Source organism: Geotrypetes seraphini, chromosome 5 (assembly GCF_902459505.1).
Source record: "Geotrypetes seraphini chromosome 5, aGeoSer1.1, whole genome shotgun sequence".
NCBI lineage: Eukaryota > Metazoa > Chordata > Amphibia > Gymnophiona > Dermophiidae > Geotrypetes > Geotrypetes seraphini.
This window is the reverse complement of record NC_047088.1, coordinates 194,378,967-194,397,822: the sequence shown is the minus strand read 5'-3', so window position 1 is coordinate 194,397,822 and position 18,856 is coordinate 194,378,967.

The window sequence follows — 18,856 nt, the reverse complement described above, 5'->3', positions numbered from 1 at the left end:
TTGTGCAAGCTAGATTTCTGTCGGGTTCTTCACTCTTATGTGCAGAGGACCCAGGAGTTCAGGAAATCAGATCATCTTTGTCCTTCTTGCAGGCCCTCGTAAGGGGGATGGTGCTTTCACGGCTACCATTGCACGTTGGATCAAAGAGACTATTGCGTCCGCATATCTTCTTCAGAAAAAGCCTGTTCCGGAATTTCTCAAGTCTCATTTCGCTCGGGGGGTCAGGCAGCGTCTTGGGCTGAGTCCTCGCTAGTGCCTCCGATGGACATTTGTAAGGCTGCTGTTTGGTCTTCCTTGCATTCCTTTGTCAGACACTACATTCAGTCTCCACCTGATGGTCATGATGAGATATATATACCCGCTTGTAAGATACCTATACCGGTCTAGAGAGGCTAAAAGAAACTAAAATTAGCATGTAAGCTAATTTCTCCTTCTTTTCACATTCATAATCACATATTCTTTTCATCACTGCTTAAATCGTGACAAATAGTGCATTAATGTATCTGACTTTTCTGACACAGAATTCTTGCTGAAACATGGCCTTGTCGTCATGCTTCTCCATCTGACAAATGCTGACTATATTATAAAAGTGTTTATGTTCATGTTTTTGGACCTTACCTTAGGGCATAGTCGACACTTACTGTCATCTACCTTTTGAATAACTGTTCAACATTTTAGCCTTCAAATTCACCTTTTACAATGGAAAGAACTTGTTGGTTATTTCAGGAATTATTGAATCGGCTTCACTTAAAGAAATTTTACATTTTTAATTGTTTTCTAATTGTTTTATTTTGAAAATGTAAAGAGATGCGTAGATCAGTGAACTCCCACTTAAAGGACATATGAATGGTGGCCAATCCAGGTACAATCAGGTTGCAATGTACTATACCAATAAGCAAAGGGGGAACGGGATCCTACCCTATGTCAGGAGGCCGTCGGGATGTGGTACAGAGCTGCCCAGAATGGGATGGTTCTCAGAGCCACATAACTGGCAAAAAATCCGACAGACTGAGTAGGGTCATGCAACTGCATGAGTGGTCATTCAACGTAGGCATTGCCTGAGAGATTTTCTAAGAGTGGGGCACTCTCTCAATGGATTTTTTTTTTTCTCCCAACACTTTACAGTCACAATGTCCCTTAGTACTGCTCCAGGCTCAGATTACATGACAAGACTAGCATCTGATGCCTTCCTCCTGCCTTGGAGGAAAGATCTTTTATATGCACAGGCAGTCCCTGAGTTACATATGCCCGACTTAAGTACAACTTGTAATTAAGAATGCAGTTGTGGCTTCATTTCATTTCACTGAGCAGTATTTCCATGGCATAGACTCCTATACTTCTCCTGTAGCAGATGTATGGTTGTGCATGCTGTACATTAGAGGGAACAGTAATAGGGAAACTTGGCCCTTTGGTCAACTGGGAACAGAGGTAAGCAGCAGGAACCTTAAAATTTACAAGTTCTGAGTTACATACAAATCTAACTTAAACAGCTTTAAAATCATAACTCATTCTTAACCCAGGGACTGCCTATATATATCCCCTTCTCAGAGGACAAGCAGGCATCATTCTTACATGTGTGACATCATCCACAAAACCAAGTATGGACACTACCAAGTGCACGTGCACTTTTAAATCTTTAGGTGGTGCCTTTACTGTGCGTGTGCCGATGCCTTCCTGCCTGATGTTCACTTTTGAGACCATCAAATCTTAGTTTTCCGTGGAGCCAAGAAGCTGTATCATTAGTTTCTCCTTAGCATGTCAAACTTTTATTTTTTTTTAATTGTAGTTTTCCTCCTTTTTCTAATTTTTTTAGACATTCCCTCAAATGTGGTTAAATTTTCTATAATTTTGATTTTTTTGGCATTTAGGCCACTTCAAGACCTTTTTTTTTTTTTTTTCTCCCAGGAAGCATTGATTTGTTTTTTTGGCATACTTTTTCACTCGAGCTCTCTAGGCCATCATGCCTTTTGGCTTCATGTCAGCTGTGTTTTCCATCCATGTCAGACTGACTTCAAGAAATGTACACTATGTAATCAAACTATTTCAGGTTCTGACCCCTCATAATTGGGGCATCAGGACATTCATTGTGACCTCTACATATGCAAAAGAGGACACTTAAGCCCAACAACTTCAGTGTGAAAGACTTTTGGTTCAACATTGACATCAAGGATGGTGGAAGGTTTGGAACCTGACATTATATTGACCCCGTGTACACCGATGCCACATAGGGAATATCAGGCTCTCCAAAGGCAGGACTTGACATCTTCCATGCCTCACCCAGTGGGAGAGGCATCATTTAACCTAAGAATAAACATTCTTCCCCCTTCTAGGCATGGTGTCATCCCAGGCATCCACCTCATCTGTGAGGCACCGTTCATCACTCTATATCACTGCAGATCATGTCTCCTCTCAGGCATGCCTTAATGTCGAGGTGGCCCATGCTTAAACATGCACTGCAGACTGCTTCCACACCATTGTCTCTTCCAGTACAAACACCAACTCTCCAGCAAGAGGTTTCAGGGCTACTGCAGATGTAGTATACACAAGCTTTAAAGGCGTCCATGCCTGCCTCTGCCCAGCCTAAGAATATGTCAAGACATTGATAAGAATGAGGTCACGCATCCCTGCTCGACATTGAGTATTGGATCAGCATGGACCCATTCCAGCACGTGTCTTTATTGGCAGAGGAGTTATCTCCTTGGTGAGAGCATTGATCCATACCACAATGCATCTTGATGCATAGTCAACACTCCTCTCAATGCACTCTCCCTGATTCACCTAGAACGGAATATTTTGAGCGGTCTGATTCAGATATATCCAACCATTCAGAAGAGGATTTACCAGACTATTCAGCAGAAGAATCCTATGGAAGAAGTGGACAGAGATTTTAATAGAATACATTCAAAATATAGCTGTAAAAGGTGAAGTACTATTAATAGAAGATTTTAATATGCCAGATGTTGATTGGTGTATCCTTATTCTGGGATCTCCTAGAAGTAGGGAAATCTTGGATTTTCTAGAAGGAGAACTGTTCCAGCAGTTCGTAACTCATTTGCCTGTCCCATCCCCGGGAGTTCTTTTCTTGTCCCTGCCCCGTTCCTGCAAGCTCCATCCTCATCTGCACAAGCCTCAAACACTTTAAAATCATAAGTGTTCAAGGCTTGTGCGGTTAAGGCAGAGCTTACAAGAATGGGACAGCAACGAAACTTGGGATGGGGAAATGAGTTCCTGTGGGGGGACAGGGACAAATTTGTCCCCATGTCATTCTCTATTCACTACCAATAAATTTCTTACTAGAGGCGTATTTGTAATGTATCTTCTAGAATAGAACATCAGCAGTGGCAATTTCTATGTGCCATGGATCTTGGCTCAGGTTCTCTGATCTGGAAGAGTTGCGAGGGGGCAAAAATCAAACCCGTCCCCGCTGAAATCTAATCCATCCCCACAAGTAATCTCTTCCATTCTCGCCCATCCCCATAAATTTCAGAAGTAACAGAGAAACATGATGGCAGATAAAGGCCAAATGGCCCATCTAGTCTGTCCATCCACAGTAACCATTATCTCTTTCTCTCTCTGAGATCCCACATGCCTATCCCAGGCCCTCTTGAATTCAGACAGTTTCTCCTTCCACCACCTCTTCTGGGAGACTGTTCCACACATATATCACTCTTTCTGTAAAAAAGTATTTCCTCAGATTAATCTGGCACCTATCACCTCTTAACTTCATTCTATGCCCTCATTGCAGAGTTTCCTTTCAAATGAAAGAGACTCAACTCATGCACATTTATATTACGTAGGTATTTTAAACATCTATCGTATCTCCTCTCTCCCGCCTTTCCTACAAAGTATACAGATTGAGATCTTTCAGTCTGTTCCCATACGCCTTATCATGAAGACCACACACCATTTTAGTAGCCTTCCTCTGGACCGACTCCATCCATTTTATTGTTTTGAAGGTGCGGCCTCCAGAATTGTACACAATATTCTAAATGAGGTCTCACCAGAGTCTTATACAGAGACATCAATACCTCCTATTTTCTACTGGCCATGTACCTCTCCATATGCAACCTAGCATCCTAGTTTTCACCGTTTTTTTTTTTAACCTGTTTGGCACCTTAAGATCATTACCAGAATAAAGAAGATGATGAAGTGAGATTAAATGGAACCTTCCACAAATATAGATCAACCCACTTCTGAGTGGACTCAAGGGAAGGAGGCAGCACATACATATATGATGTTGAAGTTAAAAGGGTTAATGTTTTGATCCTTAACCCTTATTGTCACCTCCTTGATGTTATGCTGGCTAGTAATTCTGCATAATAAAGATAAGTGACAAAGCTTATTGTGACAATGTTTTATTAAAATTCAATCATAAAGTAAATTAGCAACAGTAAGATTTTTGCATAACATCAAGGAGAAGCTTCGCCAGGTCTTTCTTCATGTTATTCACACCATCCGGCATGTCTACTCTATTGCAGATTTTGGTATCATCCGCAAAGAGGCAAATCTTACCCGACAACCCTTCAGCAATATCATTTACTAGCTGAAGCCCCGGCGTTGCACGGGTATTTAATTATAGCAATAACACTGTAAATGGATTCAAATAAAGATACTTTATAGTGGTGAATGAAAATATTTTTTTACAGCTTTATAAAAAGTACAATATTCAAATTATAATGTTAAATATTTGACAAAATGAATACAATACAACAAACACAAAACTTGATTTTGAACAACATTTTTAGTTTCACCTCCAGAAGCAAGAACATATAAATTCTTGGGTGAAGAGACCCCCAGAACATATCACCCCAGGTAGTGAGGGATCTGCATACCAAGGTAGGTTCAAATCGGTCAAGCCGTTTTTGAATTACAGTGAGAATGGCAGCTTTTTACATTTTTTCCATTGACATGAATGGGTGAAATCTGATTATCTGTTTGTAGCTCCGCCCATGTGTGCAGGTGGGCCGCGAGACCCCCAGAACATATCACCCCAGGTAGTGAGGGATCTGCATACCAAGTTTCGTTCAAATCGGTCAAGCCGTTTTTGAATTACTGTGAGAATGGCAGCTTTTTACATTTTTTCCATTGACATGAATGGGTGAAATCTGATTTTATGTTTGTAGCTCCGCCCACGTGTGCAGGTGGGCCGCGAGACCCCCAGAACATATCATCCCAGGTAGTGAGGGATCTGCATACCAAGTTTCGTTCAAATCGGTCAAGCCGTTTTTGCGTGATCGCGGCACATACACACACATACATACACACATACATACCTCCGATTTTATATATATATAGATTATTCCTATGATTTTTGTACTATTCCTTTTTTCCCTCTCTATATAATTTCCTGTTCTTTTATTAATTATCCTGATAAGGATTTTTTTATGTTCACATTCAGTGTTCCCGCTAAGCTGCGCTGGGGTGCGCTGGCGCACAAAATATTACCTCGCAGCGCACAAGTTTCTCGTCACAGCGCACACAGTGTAGAGCACAGTTCTTCAACCGCCGGTCCGCAAACAAAATCTTGCCGGTCCGCGAAGGATTCGGTCCCCGCCGCAACGAAAGGCCGGCGTTAGCTGACTTGCAACTTCCTGTTGTAGTCGCTGTGCCGGGACTCCTGCCTTCGCCGGGACTCCTGCCTTCCACCGCGTTTGCCTCCTGCCTTGTCTCCGCACCTCCAGACCAGCAGCGGCAGCTGTGTATGCTTTTAACTTCGGCACAGAGCTGCCCCTAATCAATAGTTTAGCGCGGTTTCATAAGGCAGCCTCGGGGCCTTTGCTAGGCCGGCCCACATCGCATCATCGAAGCGGGCCGGCTATCAAAGGCCCCGAGGCTGCCTCATGAAACCGCGCTAAACTATTGATTAGGGGCAGCTCTGTGCCGAAGTTAAAAGCATACACAGCTGCCGCTGCTGGTCTGAACTCTTGGGCCGCTGAAGGAGGGCAAAAAGCAGCTGTCCTGGAGGTTTCCCTTCCTCTCGCCTTTACAGGTTCCTTTTTTCCACCTTTTTTTTTTTCCTTCAAACGGCAACGGGCCCCAGCATCGACATCAATCAAGTAAGTTCCACTGTCAATCAAGCGGTTCTGCTCGGCCAAAGCTTCCCCTGTGACATGAGCCACCCTCAGGGGAAAGAAAGTGACCCACAAAGGTGAGGGGAAGGGGGGCAGATGATGGAAGTTGGGGGGGGGGGAGAGAGAGAGAGAGAGAGAAGGGGCAGATGATGGAATGGAGGAGATGAGAGAGAGAGAGAAGGGGACAGATGATGGAAGTGAGAAGAAGGGAGAGAGAGCAGAAGGCAGATGGATGTCAGTTGAGAAGGGAGAGCAGATGCTGAATGGAAGTGGGGAAAGAACACATACTGGATGGAAGGAGGAGATAAATAAAGGGGGAAGAAAATAGTAAGATAATGGAGGGGTGAGGGAAAGGGGTGACAAGCTGTGTGTAGACACAGTGAAAAGAGGGAAACGGGACTAAATAGTAAGAAAGAATTTAATTTAGATGGAGGCAGAAAATAGAGAAGGAAGACCAGAGAAGAAAAGGGAAGAGAGAGCAGAGAATGATCAGATCTGAGTGGAGGAAATGAGAAGAGAGATATGCTAAAAACCACAGGGGGGAGGGAAGGATAGAGATGCAGTTATTTTGAAGCTACACTGTTAAGTTAATATGCTGTTGGTAGAGTTGCAGTGGCATCCTAAACATATTTCTGGCAAGCCAACTGTATATGGTGACATTATTAGAAGATGACTGTGTGAAACTTTAGGGAACTTGGATGCCAATCAGTTTTTGGAAGCCAAAGGAAAACATACATTTTTTGTATGCTATACTGTATGTTTGGCTCGTTTCTACTTCAGTTTTGTTCTTGCCTTTTCGTTTTGTCTTCCTTCCACCATCTCTTATCTGCCTTCCTTATCATCCTTTTCAATGTGATTTGGCAGCTCCTGTCAATCATAGGCTGGCTGTGCAAGATTGCTAATTCTAGATGCCTGGGTGACCTAATGCCTGTGCATGTGATTTTCTGTTTTTGTGTTTAAAACATTTTGCTGAAAGCACAACAGTGCAAAAGAGTAAAACAGATTTTATGCTGTTTATTCTAGGAATAAGCAGTGGGCTTTCCTAAGTCCATCTTAATAATGTCATGCAGATTTTTTAAGGAAATTATCCAAATCTTTTTTTAATTACATGTTGAATGAAAAATATTTTCCCAGGTTTGTTTTAAATCTACTACTTAAAAGCTTTATTGCATGCCCCTTTACTCCTAGTATATATTTATTTTTATTTTTTATTTTTTAGTATATATATATTTATCTTTTGGCATGGCCCATCAGTTATAGCATTTGCTACATGATGGGCCATGCCAAAAGATAAATGTAGCATTTGCTACATGAATTGATTTTTTGTCACGTATGGTTAAGGGGCTGGAGGAGTTGCCGTACAGCGAAAGATTAGAGAAACTGGGCCTCTTCTCCCTTGAGCAGAGGAGATTGAGAGGGGACATGATAGAAACATTCAAGGTACTGAAGGGAATAGACTTAGTAGCTAAGGCAGGGAGAACGAGAGGGCACTCTCTAAAGTTGAAAGGGGATAGATTCCATACAAACGTAAGGAAGTTCTGTGGTAGAAAGCAACATATTTATTTGGCTCATAACTTGCTGGCGCCCGATATTTTTAGCTCACAGTGAAAAAAGTTTGCTCACAACACCCGCCCGCTTAGAGGGAACACTGCAGATATATATATCCTATATAATAAAAGGCTAACTCGCGCATGCGCACTTCTATTTGCGTGTTCCGTGCGCTGTAGGTCTGTGGCCGAAGGAGTGCGCATGCGCGCTTATACGTCACCAGCCGATCGCCTCCACAAGCAGGACCGCAGCCAGCTGCCGATCTCTGTTCCTCCTGCACCATGGCACGCCAGGCATGTCCCTGCCTCCCCCCGCCGCCGGCCTCGGGCTTCTGGGGGCCGGCGGTGCGAGCCGCCCGGCCGGTGCAGAGGCCCTGCCTCCCCACTTCCGCCGTACACGGCGCCACCAGACCCGACAAAACGGCCCTACACTCACAGATCCGCGAACAGGGTTGCCATGGAAACCCAGCCGGAATAACATGCAGTCGCGCAAAGGTCAGTGAGAGGGGAGCAGGAGCTAAAGAGAGATTGAAAAAAACAAACAAACAGTGGACAAGGAAAGAGAGACACACAGACAGTCACAGAAGGACAGGGGGCTAAAGAGACAGATTGAAAAAATAACAAAACACAGAGGACAAAGAGAGAGAGACACACAGACACTCACAGAAGGACAGGGGGCTAAAGAGACAGATTGAAAAAATAACAAAACACAGAGGACAAGGAGAGAGAGAGAGAGACACAGGAAAAAAATGATAAACAGACATATAGCAGCCAAGGAGACAGACATACTTACATACAGCATCCAAGTAGACAGACAGAGAGACAGTGGGCAAGGAGACAGCAAAAAAAAATACAAACAGCCAAGGAGACAAACAGAAAAAAATAAAAAATACAATGCCCAAGGATAAATTCAGGAAAAAAAAAACATACAGACATACAGTGGCCAAGGAGTAAGACTGCAAAAAAGACATACAGACATACAGCAGCTAATGAGACAGACAGACTGACAGCGACCAAGTAGACAATCAGCAAAAAAACACAAACAAACACAGAAAGCAAAAAAAGAGAAACATACAGCGGCCAAGGAGACAGGCATGCAACAAATAGGAAAAATATAAAAACTTTTAATAAATCAACCATACGTAAAGAAGGAATAAAAAAAAAAAAAAAAGGAAGAGACACCTACAGGGAAACACAGGATCAAGAGCATACAGATAAAAAAGAAGTTTGCAGGAATCAGGAACATATAGAGAAAGGAGAGCAGAGACCCCTGCAAGAAGAGAAAAATAGCAAAGAGACTGGGGATGAGAAAGAGAGCAGAGATGCTTGCAGGGAGAAAAAGCTAAGCAGTAATGTTACAGCTTGAGAGTGCAGACTGAGGAAGAAAGCAGAGACAGCGCTACACAGGGAAATGGAGGGAGGAAAGAGACAGAAAGAAAAATACAGACAGACATAAATTCTAGCACCCGTTAATGTAACGGGCTTAACGACTAGTATATACATATATATATATATATATATATATACATACACACACACACACATACATTCTGTCCAAAAGTTAGGTCTCTGCCACACCCTGTTATTTGTGTTCATGCCAAATGGCGCCACCTCAGTCATCACTCGGAGCTCTGCCCCATATTATATCAAAAAGCCTCCAAATCACCCACCAAGAATCAACTTCCTCCAGAAGACCCTCGAAGAACTCTTATCACTTCAACCACATGCAATAGAACTTGTTCCTCTACAGGAGAGGTGCCAGGGGTTCTACTCGAGATCTTTCCTGATAACCAAAAAAGACTGGAGGCCTTCAACCTATTCTAGATCTCTGAGGACTAAACAAATTTTGGTTGAAGGAGTTTTACATGGTTTCTGGGACCACTTCTACTAGCAAATAGAGATTGGCTTTGTTTCATGCTCACAGGAAAGTATCTCCACTTTCACATAGGTCCTTGACACTTCCAGTACAAGGTGTTGCCCTTCTGATTAGCCTCTGCTCCTTGTGTCTTCATGCAATGCCAAGTGGTAGTTGTGACAACCTTTCACTCATGGGGGTTTCATGTATTTCCCTGCTTAGATGACTGATGATCAAGGCGGCTTCATCACAAGCAGCTCAGCATACCATAACTTCAACAGTTTCTCTTTAAGCTTCTAGGATTTGCCATCAGCTACCAAAAGTCAGTCTTCTCAAACTTTGGAGTTCATAGGAGCACTTGAACGCCATTCAGCGTTGGGCTTTTCTGCCTGAGCAGAGAGTCAACAATCTTGTTCACCTATGAATCTCCAAACTCAAGTGCACTTGAACATGGCAGATGTTATGCCACCTTGGTCACATGACATTGATGGGTCAGGTAACCCTATTTCAACACCTTCACTTCATTATTCCACAGTGAACCTTTCCACCACAATAGTCCCAAGTCACAGGATCCCTCCTGTTCCAGTTTGTCACTCCAGATCTACAGTGCACTCTCCAATGGTGGATGATAGCACAAAATCTTACCTGGGGTCTCCCTTTCCAGCCCCTCGCCTCCAAAACCTAACAACAGATGCTTCAATGCTAAGTGGGGAGCTCATCCAGATTGTGTCCAAGAGTGTGATATCATGAACAGATCTTCTAGAGCTATGAACAATATGGAATGCTCTCAAAACATTCCACACTGCCTCCTTCAACACGTAATATAAAGCGTTTCGAAAAGATATCAAAACCATACTATTCAAAAAACACATCCCAACAATATAATCTACCATCATCTTCTATCACTCTTCGCAACCTCCTGCAATTCCTCTCCACAGGAAACATCTATTCTAGTCGCAATTGACGATAAGTCAATTCATATCTGGAAACACTGTATCCACCATATATCTCAAAACGTCAGATATAACAGCTTAAAAACAGATTCTAGCTTTTCTGTAATATAAAGTTATGCCATGTAAAATAATGTAATGTAAGTTTTGCAAGTACTGTAAAGATAATGTAAATAATGCAAAGTAATTCCACGTAAAGTTTTGTAAAGTTATGTACGAAAAGTTATGTAAAGTTAGGTACGCAAAGTTTGTAAAGTAATGTAAAGAATTGTATTGTCATCGCCTGGAAATGATCAGCCATCTTCTAATGTAATCCGCTTAGAACCGCAAGGCACAAACGGAATAGAAATCACTAATGTAATGTAATGTAATACTCATCCTGTACAGACAGCTAGGTTGCCATGATGACAAATTTCTGTTAATTGGAATAACTAAGGGCTAGATGCATTAAAGATAGTGATTCGATCGCAGTTGGCCGATTCTCCAACCGCAATCTATCGATGCACTATCAAATTTGCATGCAAATAATTTGAACAGAGGTGCATGCAAATACACCGATTCAATCGCTCAGTGAGTAATTGACAAGTGCAGAGCCCTAACAGTAGTGACAGGGGAAACCTCTCATTGCTGTTAGGGCTTCTGTATTTTTTTTTTTTTAATGGAACAAATGCGCACAAGTTAAACAGGCACAGCCTGTCCCATTAAGAAAAAAATCCTCCACTATGCCATGCCCTTTTACCCTGCACCGGCACCTCAAGCTACCATCCCTGACCCACAGGAGGGATGCCCACGCCATCCGCCCCCCAAAAAAGCCGAGGGATGGCCACTCCTTGCCACAAAGGTGCCCATTCCCTCCCTCCCCCCAAAAAAAGAATGGCAGGAGAGATGTCAACTTCCTACCACTGGAGGCTGCATCTCCAGGCCCCCTGCCCTGTACCTTAAAAGTTGGGAGCAGTAGGTACTGAAACACCTGCTCCTCCTCCCTCAATGACAACACTGGGACTTGGAGGAGGAGCAGGAGGTGTCTTCAGTACTTCATGCTTCCAACTTTTAAGGTACGGGGGCCTGGAGGGGGAGTGGATGGCTTGATGGCAGGAGGGAGTGGGCATCCTTCCTTTTTTTTCAGTGGGTGGGGAGTGGTGCAGTCTGTCCTTTATGGCAGGAGGGAGTGGGCATCCCTCCTGCCATATGTACTGGGTTGGGGGATGGCGTCAGCGGGGAACTATTCATTTTTTTTCACAACAAATATACAAAGTATACAAATAATTATTATAAATATGCATATATGGAAATATACAAAAGATAACTTAAACATGAAACAGACTAGTTGTACGTATCACAGTTAATAAGTGGGAAGATAGTATTATTTATAAGTCAATACAACCAGTGACTCATGTCAACCAAATCCAGCAGAGCCACTACATATAATTTCAGCTGAGAGTATACGTGAAAAGAATAGAAGAGAGTTCCCAATGAGCATCATACTGAGCATCCCAAGCGACTTAATTAACTGACAAGAAGTGACTAAATATATGTTATAAATATTACATTGAGATAATTTTATGTCAACGGTCCTAGTCACAATAAAGTTGAACAGGTCTCCATACTTTGAGAAAAGAACTAATAGAATGATGTTTTTCAGCTATTACACTTTCAAATTTGTTGGCTATGCATACCATGTTCCACCATACAATATATTCTACCTTAGATAAGTCCTTCCAATAGTGCAAGATGTTTTTAATAGCCAAGAATAATAAGATGTTAAGTAAACGAGCATTGGGCTCAGGCATAGAGTATGTGAGACCATGTTGTCCAAGAATAATAATTTTAAGATGTAAGGGTTCATTTTTTTTAATGGGGCAGATATTTTACGTGTGTAATACACACAAAATATCTTTGCCATTGAAATTTTTTTTTTTTAAACCCAGGCAGACCTACTGACAGGTCTAGAGCAATTGGGTTTTACCCAGGAGGGGCCCAAGGCCCAGTGTTAATGAGGGAGGAGAAGCAGGAGGTGTTTCAGTACCTCCTGCTCCCAACTTTTGAGATATGGGGTGGGGGCCTCCGGTGGTAGGAAGGAGCAGTTATCTCCTACCTTTTTTTTGGGGGGGGGCAGGAATGGCCATCCCTCTTTGCTTTTTGGGGGGGAGGAAGTGGGCATCCCTCCTGCCTTTTTTTGGGCAGGTGTTCCCTTCAAGGGCAGGAGGGAGCGGGCATCCCTCCTGTGGATTGGGGGGGTGCAGGGTGGGAGGGCATGGTGTGGGGGAGCATTTTTATTTTAAATCATTTTTATTAACAAGGGTTCAACATGAGAACAAGAACAACCCAGATACCAAAACACAAGTACACAGAATCAAGGCAAGTATAAAGAATAATAACAATAGTACATTCTCCAACAGCTGCGAAAAGATGCAGGAAAGACAGTGCAATAGAAAGAGTCCAGCATCTCTCGTCAACCCTATGCCAGGATGCCACCATAGCACCATGGCAAGAGATAGCTGGTCCCTAGAACAAGTAAAATATAAAAATAGCGAACGCTCCGAATATCCTCAGATGCGGTGCCTGTTTAACTTGTGCACAACATCTGTTCCATAAAATAAATTATCCCAAGACAAGCAGGCAGCATATACTTTACGCATGGGTGACGTCACCGACGGAGCCCCGGTACGGACCTTTTTAACTAGAAAGTTCTAGTTGGCCGCACCGCGCGTGTGCGAGTGCCTTCCCGCCCGATGGAGGAGTGCGTGGTCCCCAGTTTCTTCGTTTCCGTGGAGCGAAGAAGACGCGTGTTTTTTCAACGGCCATTGAAACTATCCTTTTTGCCTTCCCGCTCGCGAATTTTTCCTGTTATTTTACTTTCTTACCTTCGGGTTCCTTTTTTCTTTTCATTTGCAAAAAAAAAAAAAAATTACTTTCTTTTTTCTTCTTTTTCGAACCAGCCCCGGCGGGGCCTGTTGCCACTATACAGGCCTCCGGGTTTGATTTTGCGGAGGCTGTATTTCCATTCATGCCCCCGCAGCCAGGTTTTAAGAAGTGCCAGCGGTGTGCACGCCTGATCTCCCTCACTGACCCACACAATTGGTGCTTGCAGTGTTTGGGTCCTGAGCATCGGGCGGACTCCTGCACCCGCTGTGCCACTCTTAAAAAACGAACACTTAAGAATCGCCAGATCCAGCAGAACATCCTATTCGGCACCGGGTCTGCGATGGAATCCACTGCGTCGGCGGCGGTACCGCCAAAATTGACTCCCACCACTTCGACGCCCGATCCGACATCGGCGCCGCTGGCGCCAGGTAAGCCGGCTAAGAAGCCTTCCTCTTCCCTCGAGCGCCCGCCAGCCACAGTGGCGGCACCGACCTTACCGGCTTCACGCCGACCCCGGAAACGCTCCGCCCCGATCTCGGTGAGTGCCTCGTCATCGGCCTCCTCATCGCCGGGGCGTGGAGCGGCACCTATGGAACCGAAACAAAAGAAAGCGGCTCCGGTGCCACCCCTGGATGACCGCATCGCGGCCATCCTCCAAAAGCAATTACAGGAACAGCTGCAGCATCAACTCCAGCACCTGTTACCCACTATCCTGGCACGTACCAGACCGGCCCGAGCCCCGCACCGAACAACCGGTATCCACCCCATCGGTGCCACTTAATACATCCATGCCGATTCTCTCGGCTGAACAGCTTCGTGCCCATCCTGTAGTTCACTCACATACCACTACAGATCCACCTCAGGACCGGGCGGGGCACCGTTCTTCCCGAGACCGGGACCGACACCGATCTTCCTCTCCCGGTACCGTTTCGGTGCGCTCGGGCAAGTCTCTATCTAAGACCCACCATACCGAGCCTTCCACCCCGGTTTCTCGGCATGTGCAACCGGAGGTCCGGGACCCGGACTTATGGGAAGAATCCCCTCCCGGTACCGAGGAGGATGTCTCCTCATCGGACGAGGAACCCTCAGCGCCCGATACCACTTCCAAACCTGAGCAATCCTCGTTCTCCAAGTTCCTCAGGGAGATGTCAGCGGCTTTGTCTCTCCCTAGAGTCAGACTCCAAAAAATCCCAAGCCTTTCTGGAGGCCCTGGATTTTGAACAACCGCCTAAGGAATTCCTCAAGTTACCCCTGCATGACATACTACGGGAAACCTTTTATAAAAACTGGGAGAACCCTCTCACAGTCCCCGGGGCCCCCCGTAAGTTAGATAGCCTTTACCGGGTTATCCCTATCCCGGGGTTTGACAAACCTCAATTGCCCCATGAGTCTCTCCTTGTTGAGTCCACCTTGAAGAAGACTCAGGACGCCAGTGTTTATGCCTCCACCCCTCCTGGCAGAGAGGGCAAAACTATGGACAAGTTTGGCAAAAGGCTCTACCAGAATGCCATGCTGGCCAACAGGGCGAACAATTACACCTTCCACTTTTCATTTTACATGAAACACCTGGTCCAACAGCTGTCCGCCCTTCAAAAATATATTCCAGAGAGAAAGATTCCACTTTTCCAGCAACAAATTTCCAGTCTCCTTCAACTGAGGAAATTTATGGTACGCTCTATCTACGATTCTTTTGAGCTGACCTCTCGTGCCTCTGCCATTGCTGTAGCCATGCGCCGCCTGGCTTGGCTGAGAGTATCTGATTTGGACATTAACCACCAAGACCATCTAGCCCACGCTCCCTGTCTTGGGGATGAACTTTTTGGGGAGTCCCTGGATTCAACCACCCAGAAACTCTCGGCCCATGAGACCAGATGGGACACCCTGGTTAAACCCAAGAAAAAGGCTCCACCTGCTCGACCTTACAGGCCACAGTCCTCATATCAACGCAGGTTCTCAGCCAGGCCGCTCAATCCGCCTTCACAACAGCCTAGGCGGCCCCATCAGCAACAACACCACACCCAGGCTCGGTCTCAGTCCAACCAACCTGCCAAGCCTCTTCCACCTTCCAAGCCCTCTCAGCCCTTTTGACTCTTCTCTCCAGGGCATAGCCAGTCTCCCGCCTTCATTGCCTCTTCCTCAACCAATCGGAGGCCGTCTCCACATCTTCCTCAGCCGTTGGGAGGTCATCACATCGGACCAGTGGGTCCTCACCATCATTCGCCACGGCTTCTCTCTCAACTTGCAGACTCTTCCACCGGACAATCCTCCCGTAGAGTCTGCTTCTCACTCCTCCCAAACCCCCCTCCTCCTGAGGGAGGTCCAATCCCTCCTTCTCCTCAATGCCATCGAAGAAGTGCCTCCGGCCCAAAGGGGTCAGGGTTTCTACTCCCGCTACTTCCTGGTTCCCAAGAAGACAGGAGACCTTCGTCCCATCCTCGATCTCAGGGACCTCAACAAGTGTCTGGTCAAGGAGAAGTTCAGAATGCTCTCCCTTGCCACGCTGTACCCTCTTCTCTCTCAACACGACTGGCTATGTTCCCTGGACCTCAAAGAGGCCTACACTCACATTCCAGTCAATCCAACTTCACGTCGCTACCTCCGTTTTCAGATACAGCACCGTCACTATCAGTACAAAGTGCTACCTTTTGGCCTCGCTTCATCGCCCAGGGTGTTCACCAAGTGCCTTATTGTGGTGGCGGCCTTCCTCAGGTCTCACAACCTCCAGGTGTTCCCCTACTTGGACGATTGGTTGGTGAAAGCACCTACATCACCACTTGTGCTTCAAGCCACTCATCACACCATCTCTCTCCTCCATCTCCTGGGGTTCGAGATCAACTACCCCAAGTCGCATCTACTTCCTATGCAGCGACTTCAGTTCATTGGAGCAGTTCTCGACACCACACTGATGAGGGCGTTTCTCCCCTCTGGCCGTCAACGGACTCTGCTCCACCTCTGTCGTCAGGTGCTCCTTCATCACTCCATTCCAGCCCGACAGATGATGGTCCTCCTGGGCCACATGGCCTCGACGGTCCATGTGCTTCCTCTGGCGCAACTCCACCTCCGGACACCTCAATGGACTCTTGCCAACCAATGGTCACAGACCACGGATCTTCTTTCTCATCCCATCTCTGTGACATCGTCTCTTCAGCGATCTCTTCAATGGTGGTTGAACTCCTCAAATCTTTCCAGGGGTCTTCTCTTTCATCTGCCCCCTCACTCCATGATCATCACCACGGATGCCTCCCCCTATGCGTGGGGAGCTCACCTAGGAGATCTACGCACCCAGGGACTCTGGACCCCTCAGGAGCGTCAACATCACATCAATTTCCTGGAACTCAGAGCCATGTTCTATGCTCTCAAGGCCTTCCAGCACCTTCTCTGCCCTCAGGTTCTTCTCCTGTGCACAGACAATCAAGTCGCCATGTACTACATAAACAAGCAAGGCGGCACCGGATCTCGCCTCCTTTGTCAGGAGGCTCTCCGCATCTGGACCTGGGCCACGGCCCGCAATCTCTTCCTCAAGGCTGTCTATATCCAGGGCGAATAGAACTCCCGGGCCGACAATCTCAGCCGCATCCTTCAACCTCACGAGTGGACTCTGGACCCTTCAACACTCCACTCCATCTTTGCTCGCTGGGGCACTCCGCATGTGGACCTCTTTGCAGCCCCTCACAACCATCAGCTGCCCCAGTTCTGTTCCAGACTCTTCTCTCCTCATCGTCTGACCCCAGACGCATTTCTGCTCGACTGGACGGATCGGTTCCTCTATGCCTTTCCTCCACTACCTCTGATGTTGCGGACGTTATCCAAACTCCGCAGGGACAGGGCCACCATGATTCTCATCGCTCCTCGGTGGCCTCGCCAACACTGGTTCTCCCTCCTACTTCAGCTCAGCTCCAGGGAGCCCATTCCTCTTCCTGTGTTTCCTACTCTACTTACGCAGCAACGTCAGTCTCTACTGCATCCCAATCTGTCTTCGCTCCACCTGACAGCTTGGTTTCTCTCGGGCTGACCTCTCCAGAGAATCTATCTCAGCCTGTCCGTCGCATTTTAGACGCCTCCAGGAAACCGACCACCCTCCAATGTTACCATCAGAAGTGGACCCGGTTCTCCTCTTGGTGTCGACTGCATCATCACGATCCCACCTCATTGGCGGTGGAAACTGTACTGGACTATTTGCTCTCTCTATCTGACGCTGGCCTCAAGTATACCTCAATCAGAGTCCACCTCAGTGCCATCACTGCGTTTCATGTGCCTATCCTCGGAAAACCTCTGACGGCTCATCCACTAGTTTCCCGGTTCATGAGAGGCCTCTTCAATGTCAAACCACCTCTGAAGCCTCCTCCTGTCGTCTGGGACCTGAATGTGGTTTTATCAGCCCTCATGAAACCTCCTTTTGAGCCTCTTGCCACAACTTCGCTCAAACTTCTAACATGGAAGGTGCTTTTCCTCATTGCCATCACCTCTGCCAGGAGGGTTAGTGAGCTGCATGCACTGGTCGCCGATCCACCGTTTACTGTTTTTCACCATGACAAGGTGGTTCTGCGTACCCATCCTAAATTCCTTCCCAAGGTGGTCTCGGCTTTTCACCTCAACCAGTCCATTGTGTTGCCTGTCTTTTTCCCTAAGCCCCATTCTCATCCTGGGGAACAGGCGTTGCACACGCTGGACTGTAAGCGTGCCCTTGCATACTACTTTGACCGTACCAGGGCTCACCGCTCGTCCCCTCAGCTCTTTCTGACCTTCGATCCTAACCGTCTGGGTCGTCCTGTCTCTAAACGGACGCTTTCCAACTGGCTGGCTGCCTGTATTGCGTTCTGTTATGCTCGGGCCGGTCTCTCACTGGAAGGTGCTGTCACGGCCCACAGGGTCAGAGCTATGGCTGCTTCTGTGGCTTTCCTCCGTTCCACGCCCATCGAGGAAATCTGCAAGGCTGCCACTTGGTCCTCAGTTCACACATTCACTACTCACTACTGTCTGGATGCCTTCTCCAGACGGGATGGACACTTCGGCCAATCTGTGTTACAAAATTTATTTTCCTAATGGCCAACCATCCCTCCTCCCTCTCTGTTAGCTTGGAGGTCACCCATGCGTAAAGAATATGCTGCCTGCTTGTCCTGGGATAAAGCACAGTTACTTACCGTAACAGGTGTTATCCAGGGACAGCAGGCAGATATTCTTACGTCCCACCCACCTCCCCGGGTTGGCTTCTTAGCTGGCTTATTTTAACTGGGGACCACGCACTCCTCCGTCGGGCGGGAAGGCACTCGCGCACGCGCGGTGCGGCCAACTAGAACTTTCTAGTTAAAAAGGTCCGTACCGGGGCTCCGTCGGTGACGTCACCCATGCGTAAAGAATATCTGCCTGCTGTCCCTGGATAACACCTGTTACGGTATGTAACTGTGCTATACAGAAGCCCTAACAGCAATGATAGGAGGCTGTTTCCCCTGTCACTACTGCTAGGGCTCTGCATGTATCAATCACTTGCTGAGCAACTGAATCGGTGCATTTGCATGCAAATGATTTGCACCTCTGGTCAAATCATTTGCTTGCAAACTTGATAGTGCA